Source organism: Schistocerca serialis, chromosome 4 (assembly GCF_023864345.2).
Source record: "Schistocerca serialis cubense isolate TAMUIC-IGC-003099 chromosome 4, iqSchSeri2.2, whole genome shotgun sequence".
Taxonomy (NCBI): Eukaryota; Metazoa; Arthropoda; class Insecta; order Orthoptera; family Acrididae; genus Schistocerca; species Schistocerca serialis.
The window spans coordinates 789,094,548-789,103,739 of NC_064641.1; positions in this window are offsets into that span (position 1 = coordinate 789,094,548).

The following is a 9,192-nucleotide window of genomic DNA, read 5'->3' on the forward strand; positions in this document are numbered from 1 at the left end:
TGCTCTCATGTACAGAGCAGTACTACCAGCTTCTGTAACCGAAGTCTCTAACGCATGCCTGTATGATGGTATCAATTTGGAGATATGCCAGTTTAAATCCTGGTGTGGGATGAAATTTTCACTACAAATATTTTGCTGGTAAAGGGTCTAGAGATTGTGGAGTAAAGTTCCTGATCACATGTCCTTGCTCCAATCCTGGATTAAATTTGAAACCGTCCTCAGAGTCTCATGAAGTGAGGGCTTATGATATGATTGATGGTGATTCGTCTGACAGATTGGAACCCTTCGGTGCTATTCTAGAGGATCAGATATTTGCTGGCACTGTGCGTCACCCTCTCCTATCCATCAGCATCATACAACACATATGTAACACCACACTATTCAGCACCTACAGTCTACAAATTCATACATGACAACTCTCACATGTCCACATGGGAAGGGACCAACGAGCACAGAGGAAGGAGATCCTTTCCAACTAGGTGGTTGAATCCACTCCACAGGATTTCCTATAGTAGAGTACTGTTCAACTGTTGTACTTTATGTTGAAGTGTCGTGGATAATAAGACAGTGTGGAATGGTGGAATAAACACACATGTTGCAGAATATGGTGTTTGGTGTTACTGCATGTATTTTTATTTCCCATTGTTTTTATTCAGCTGTCACACCTGCGGAGTCTTCTTACATATTTTACTACAAATTCTTTTGTGTACACTATTTGTATAAAACAGGGATGAGGCAGAATATTCAGTGGAACTTTTTTGGCTTTTGGCTGAATCATTTAGAGAAGACTTCAGGAAACCTAATATGGATGGCTGGATGAAGAATCAAACCCTGTCCCTTTTGAATATTGGTCGAGCGCCCTAACCACTACTTCACCTAACTCTGTCATGAATATAAATATAATTTGAAAGTCTTTATTCCTTGCAAATATCAGTTACATAGTTTTCATAAATGTTGAGTAGTAATTGATGTACAGCCTGTTTTTCCAATTGGGTGGTACATTCCTTTATGGTCGGCACTGCTAAATTTCTGTGAACTCAAGAAATCTCAAACACATCCCTCTATGATTGGCACACTGGTTCACTTTTGGTGCAAGTTTATGAAACTTAAGGAGCTAACCAGTGGTTGTGAATGTATTTTCCTTTGCTGCTTGTCATATTTGTCTGGTTAGCCAATATATTTCTTTGATGCGTTTTGGAAACTGGATCTGTTAAGGAGTGCTGAATGTTGGGCTGCAAAAAAGATAGAGTATTCTTCACAATGAACTCATTTCCTATAGCAAAAAAATATGCTTATATATTGTACTCCATGCTCCATAGTTCGATACTATTTTCGTCATGATGGGGCACAATGACTGTTCATGCCAAGTTAGCAATTTTTCCATTTAGGTGAAGAAATTTCTGTGTGAATCCTCGGCTGTTGTTCGTATCCTTTCTGTTAATGGTATATATTAATGACCTAGCAGACAGTAGTAGCCACAGACGATACACAGAAGAAGCAGTTATGTATAATAAATTGCTGTCAGAGAAAATATGCACAAATGTACAGTCAAAGCTTGATAAGATTTCAAAGAAGTGCAGAGGTTGGCAACTTGCATCTAATGTTCAGAAGTATAAAATCATCCACAAATAAATAAATAAAACAGTCTCATGTAACTGCAATATCAGCGAGTCAACTGGATTCGGTCAACTTGTACAAATACCTGGGCACAACAGTCTGTACTGTTGGTATACGAAAAGGAACAAACACATAAGCCCTAGTTACGAGTAAATCAGGTGACATTTTTCAGTTCATATGTAAAATGCTATGATGTTTAATCAATCTACTAAGGAGATTTTGTACAAAACACTTGTGTGATCGGTCCTAGGCTACTACCAAGTTGCGTAGCACCCATACAGTTAGGACAAATGTGATATTGACCATTACAAAGAAAGGCAGCATGAAGATGAAGAACAAGAACTGGCAGACGTTTCAAGTTGGATGCAAACCGTTGCATGAAAGCATACTTACGATGTTTCAAGAACAGACTTTTAATCACAAATCCAGGAATATACTACAACCTCTTGCGTATTTCTCGGGTATCGAGAAGATGAGATTATTAACAACAGTACAAACAGACGCTTTTAAGCAATCTCTCTTCCTGCTCCCCATATGTGAATGGAACAGTAAAAAGCCTATGACTGGTACAGTGAGAAGTATTCTATGGTGTATGCTTTACAGTGTGTGCACATAAATGTAGAATTGCTATATTACTCTCTAAAAATAGAGCAAAGTTATTTCCTGTGGTTAAACAGGACTGGCCATTTCCTCTTAGTTACTCTGGCATGTTTCACTACAGCCACATTTTGGTTTAATTATCGCAAAAAATATATCTTAAGCAACAAAAAATTCGTAGTAAAGTAAATGAAGTTAAAAGCCACTAACAAAATGGAAAATCAGACGTAAACTTAAATAATGAGTTTGATGTAACTTAATGTCGGCTACCCCCCCCCCCCCCCGCCCCCTTACCCCAGGGCATTACAACTCTTTAGTGGGTACATGCGTGGCTACATAAGGCATCATGCAGGGAAGGTCGCCCAATGTGGTGTATATTCCAGTTTTGTGCCCTTCCGCCTTACCACACTTCCTTTCCAGTAAGGTAATATGCCCAAATCCAAATCTCAACATGGTAGCCATCCTGTTTCTTTCTTTTTTTTGGGGGGGGGGGGGGGGAGAGTGTTGTCACACACCTGATCATGCAGGGATCTCACTGTTGGTGCATGAGCTGGAAACTCCCCATGTATGCCAAGCAGTATGTGCCAGTCAGAACTGGGGCATGAGGACTCGGAGCAATGGATTACATGCCAGGTAACAATTGCTGAGGCTGGGTGGTGCCCATGGGGAGAGCCCCAATATGGAGTGAGTGGCACCATGGCAGGTAACTTGCACATGAAGCTTTATCCTGCTGGTGGTCACATGGCACCAGCAGTCTCTTCAGAAGGAAAGAAATCGTTCAGTGCAGAAGGATACAATCCCAAGTGACAAGCAGAGGAATTCTCTCCTAAGTACTTGGTTTCTACAAGGACAGATTGGGATTATTTTTTGGCCACAAATCCTTCATTCTTTGTAGAGAATGTAGAGGGCAAGTTTGAAGAAGTTGTAGCAATCTCCAAAATGAAGAATGGGCAAATTTTTACTAAAACATCATCCCCTGGCCATTCACGGGCATTAGTTGCTTGTGACAAGATGGGTGACGCTCTGGTGAGTATCACTATCCATAATAGTCTAAATATTGTTCAAGGCATCATTTTACATCATGACCACCTCTTGCAGTCTTTGATGAACTACATGCTCTTGGAGTAAAACTTGGAGCGGCCAGGTGTACACTTTGTCCATCATGTCCACAGGGTGCGATAGGAGAACAGTGTTGGTACTGGGGCCATTACCTTGGCGTTTGAAGGCAATTCGTTGCCTGAAAACACCAAAGTGATGGTATACCGATATGACAGTAAACTGTCTCTCCCCCCCCCCCCCCCCTCCCCCTTTAATGCAGTACTTCAGATGTACGAAAATCGGGCACGTGTCATCCATAGGGAGCACCATTCTCTCTACTGCACCATCTTTCAGATAGACTAATATACCAAGAGGCGAAGAAAAAGTATGAGTGTGTACATCTTGCATGTATGACAGTTGTGTGCTACAGATTTATAGCAATTTGTTTCACCACCTGGCTGAACTAATATATCTGTAAAGCTCCTCCCTGATTCCTGCACTGGCCTTCAGGAAACTTAGTTTCGAGCAATGAGGACCTCTGCCCTTTGTGACTACTGGGGATATTTTAAGAATCATGCTGACTATGATACGCTGTAGGATGGAGTTTGCAGATATTTTCAGTAAAGCAAACTTGTGCCTCTTGATATGAATGTGGAGGCTGTGGATTTAGGTTAAGGGCATTTAAGGATATTACCACCTGAAATGTTTATCTCATTCCCAATGGCAAAGTGCTACAGAATGTATTGTCTACATTGGTTTCTCAGCTCTCTGCCCCTTTCTTAACATTGGATGCTTCAGTGTCAACAACCAGTTGTGGGGTGAGAAATCACTGGCTGTGATAAAGACATCAAAAACTTAATGGCAAATCTCTCAGTCTTTCTCATACCCCCAAACAAGTATGGCACATGGGACTTACTTGGTCATTGATCTTTCTATTTGCAGGCCTGGTCTTCTACCATCTGATACACTGGAGAGTCCAAGATGATCTGTGTGGCAGTCTTCTTGGCCCTCCCTCAGCATCACTCCCCTGTTCACCTCCCAGACGGGCTCTAAGCAAAGTTGACTAGGATGCTTTCACCTCCAGTGTCATTCTTAGCTTCCTGCTACATGGAAGCATGGCCATGTCTGCTCAGAGTTCAACTGCTGCCATTCTGTTGGCAGCTAACTGAGCGATCCCCTAGTTTTCGGGATCCCCCCATCCTAAGATAGTATCTTGGAGGATCTCGCAAATCTCAGGGGCAACTGGAAATCACAGGTAGGCTCTGCAACACCATAAGTGGGATCCATCGATGGAACTCATTGATTTAAATGGCTCCATATCCGGGTCAACCACCTAATAAAACGATGGAAGCATGACTGCTGGGAATGGTATGTTTCAACCATTGGTCCATATACACGACTGTCGTGGGTTTGAGTGCAGATCAGACACCTCTACTGCTGCCAGTCACCTGCAGGTGTACCTTGTAATTCCTAGAATGGTGTTGCTTTCACTGACCCAAATGCTGTCGCCAAGCATTTTGCTCTTCATTATGCTCGAACCTCTGTATCAGAAAAATCAGCCTGCCTTTTGTGTCATTAAACAGCTGTTGGAGCGAATACCTTATCTTTCACTTGGAATCCTATAATGCTGCGTTCAGGGAGTGGGAATTTTTTTAGTGCCCAAGCCCTTAGCTCTGATACAGCCCCAGGGGCAGACTGTATCTGAAACACATGGCAGTGGGTTGTCAGCATCATCTCCTTACCATCTTCAACTGTATCTGGAGCAAGGGCGATGTCCCATGTCAATGGGGAGAAAGCATTATCGTCTCGAGTCTGAAACCGGGTAAGCATCCCCTAGAGATGCTAGACCTGGGCTGAATTAGTCTCAACAATGTTCTCTGTAAGTTTCTCAAATTCACGGTGAGCCAGCAGTTGTTTCAGCTCCTTCAGTCTGTGGGCCTTATGGCTCTGTCACAGGGCAGTTTCCACCATGGCCGTGCCACTGCTATCTTGGTTTGCCTGGAGTCTGCCATGTGGACAGCTTTCGACTTAAGTCAGTGCCTTATTGCTGTCTTCTTTCAGCAACAAAAGATTTACGTCATCACGTGGCAATGCCATATTGTCACTAACTCATTTGAATGTGGTTTCCAGCCTCATCTCACAAGTTTTGTCCAGAACTTATTGTTGCACCATATTTTCCATTTTCAAATTGGTGCTTCCCTCATTAACCCCCATATCCAAGAGAATGTGGCCCCACAGGGCTTTGTGTTGAGTGTCCCTCTCTTTCCAGTTGCCATCAGCAGTCAAGCAGCAGCTGTGGTGCCTTCAGTATCACCCTCCTCGTATGCTGACTTTTGCTTTTACTATTGCTCCCCTTGTGTGGATGTTGCTGAATGCCGACTTAAGGGCACGATTCGAAAGGTGTAGCCATGGGCCCTCACCCACATCTGCCAAGCCTTCCGTCATGCAGTTCTGTCAATATCATACTATTCATCTGTAACTAGAACGTTATCTTGGGGACTGATTATTCAATGTGGTGGAGACTTACTGTTTTTTGGGACTGGTCTTTCATGTGAAGTTGATATGACTTTCCCAGCTAAAGTGCTGGCTACACCTGGATACATTTTGCTGCCTCAGTAACACCAACAGGGGTACAGACAGCAATACCCTTCTGCAGCTATAAAAAGCCATGATACTGTCCCATCTTGATTATTAGAGTTTGGCATATGGTTTGCCATCACCCTCAGCATTGTGACCACTAGACCTGATACACCAATGTGGGGTCCAACTTACAGCAGGAGTTTTTTGGACTAGCCCTGTAAACAGCCTACTTTGAGAGGCTGGGGTGCTTCCACTATCGATGAGGTGTCAACAACAGCTACTCAGTTATGACATGCGTGTTTATTGCTCCCCTAAGTATCTGAACTACTGTGTTCTGTTTCCTAGTAGGGAAACCCACCTCCCACAACAGAGACTGTTCTGTTTCCTAGTAGGGAAACCCACCTCCCACAACAGAGACCCAGAACTGGAGTCAAAATTGCAGTTTGACTACAGTGTCTCTGCTCAGAACTCTAACTTTCCCCACTGTTGCCTCTTGTCAGGGAACAATCGTGTACACCCACATGGCATGTACCCCAACTTTCGATCTGTCTCGATTTATCCTTTGGACCAAAAGATACAGTTGACCCCATGGTTGTTTGCCACCTATTGCTAGCTGTCCTCAATGGCTGTTCATAAGTGCTATACACTGATGGCTCAACAGTCGATGGGTGAACCCATTTTGCACACACACACATGAAGTTACAATGAACTATGCTCCCTGCTGAATGGATGCAGTGTCTTCACTGCTGTATTGGTGGCCATCAAACAAACCATTAGCTATTCTCATTCTTGCATTGGGAAGATGCTTCTAATCTGCAGCAACTCCCTGAGCAGCCTTCAAGCCACAGACCAGTCCTACCCTTGTCACTCATTAGCCACAAGTACCAAGATCTTCTCTCTGACCTCCATCAAGTGGACAGCCCATTCATTTATGTTTGGACCCCTAGACGTATTTGGTTCCCAGGAAATGATCATAGTGACTGATTAGCAAAGTTATCTAACTGCATGTCAGTTTTGGAAATGGGGATCTCAAAAGTGGTCCACCCTAGACTCCCCAAACAAGTCGAGGGCAATAAAGGAGACCAAACCATGTGACAATCTCCCTTTGCAATTCTCACAGGGAATCCACTGTCTGTTGTTGGCTATGCATTGGCAACATTTGGCTGACATATGGCCACATTCCCTGACATGAGCAGCCACCTACTGCTGATGTGGTGCCCACCTTACAGTGGACCATATCCTGATAGACTGTCCAATTTTGCTGCTTTGCGGCAGTATATTTAATTTTTGACATGCTACCTCCAGTGCTAGCAGACAGCACCAATGCAGCTCACCTGGTTTTAGGTTTCACCAGTGAAGTTATTTTCTACACATTTCTGTGATGTGGACTGCTTTGGTCTCATTGACCACCTGAGGGGTTGGAGGAGCACTCCTTGACTGTTCTGGCAGGGGACCCATGGTGGCCCTTACTAGGCAGTCCAGCGTGGCCCCTAGTCTGCCTACCTTTTTGTTCTTATTCTTTTGTGTTCTCCATTTTTAATGTTCTGTCTTTTCTAAAATTTTTGTATCTTTCTGTGCTGCTCAGATTCTTGGGGTAAAAGAGGGCAAAGTAGTACTGGTTGGATGCAGATGATGTCTCCCACCACATACAATGGCCAGGGTACATCCAACTGCATTCTGGGCAGAGCGGCTTACCCACCTTACTCCCTTGCACATCTCCTACTTCTCCTTGATTTTATGTATCTTACTGTATTTTGGTTACAATTGGGTTTCCCAGGATTTGCCTTTTGTATCCTTCCTCTGAAGATTATTTCTGGTTTGATACATGCAGGATGAAGAGACTGATGACTTCGTCCCTTTAATTCCAAAAAAACCAATCAACCAACTTAATGTCAGATTGTAGCTCATCTGTCATTGTCACTCTTATCTCAGAGTAATGAGAATGAGGAATTGAATCCATCAATATGTCCTTGGAGAACTTAACTAGAAACTGGATGTACCTTGATGTACATCAAGTAAAAGCTTTTGACATGAGTGCAAGTTTTGTTGTTTATGACCCTAGTGTCATGTACATATTTCTATTCCAGAGTGCAGGCCTAGATTTGTATGGATAGGAAGTATGATGCATTCACATGGAATAGCTGTGACTAGTTACTAAGCTGATGTTACACATATTGTAAGGTAGTTGTTAATGAGTTACACAGAGTAGAGGTGTGCCAATTTCATTTTAAAAGCGTGCTGCCAATTTCGTTTTAATGGCGTGCTGTGATATGATACTATCATTCTTTTCATTCATTATTGTTTCACTTGGCTTTATTAGAAAGATGGGCCGTAATTTTGCATTTATCTGGAAGTGAGAGTAAGTATTGATGGAGCGATTTCCTGTAATATCAGGTCCATAACAACTAGTTGTGATCCATGAATGGAACTTACGCAACTTAGTACGGGAAAATTTCCTCTGTCTTGTTTCATAGTAAATCAACTATTCGTGTATTTCTTTTGCTTCATATAGTTCTGTGACAACCGTTTATGTAAAGAGTGGAAACCAGCCCAGCGCCTGTATACAGATTTATGACATACATACCCTAATCAGTAACTATTCAATATTTTGTTATTAAATACCAAGCAAACTCTAAATTGATGAGTATCGTCATCATCTTACATAGATATGTCATTTAATTTGATCAAAACTAGCTGGAAATCCACTGGATGTTGGTTTCTTGGACCCAAGCTCATGTAATTTTGTTATGCACCGTAGAATTAGCTTTTAATACCGATATGACAGTTTGTTAGTGTTAGGAGATAACGCATCTCACGAAAATATTACGTAACCATCGCATTTTAAAAGCACTCCATGATGAGGTGATGTAAAGATTTGAAATATTGTTGGAAAGAATGGATTAGATCTTTTCCATCTATCAGTAATCAAGACAGGCGATGTTGCAAATAACTAGAAGTATAACACTGGACAGACCGGTCTGATGCTTATCACCGACTGCAATGTTTTACAACAGCTCTAATTCTGATATAATAGTCTGTGCTGCGAAACAAATATACCAAGGGAAATTAAAATACTGAAACAGGATTTCGCTGTCAGTACTGCAACTGAGTATAGTTCTAAGGAGAGAAAAAAGGACTTTCCAAATCTGTGTCGAAAATAACTCGCAAAGATATTTCGCCTCACAGTGGGAATAGTCTACTATCCCAGCTGAATACACCGACTTGACTGGAATACACTGATAAGCCAGAGCATTATGACCACCGACAGATTGTCGATAAAGATATGTCCACCTAATGGTAGCGTCACCAGGCGGGGAGTGAGTGTTAGTCAGACACAAGTACGGCGCACGTACTAACAGT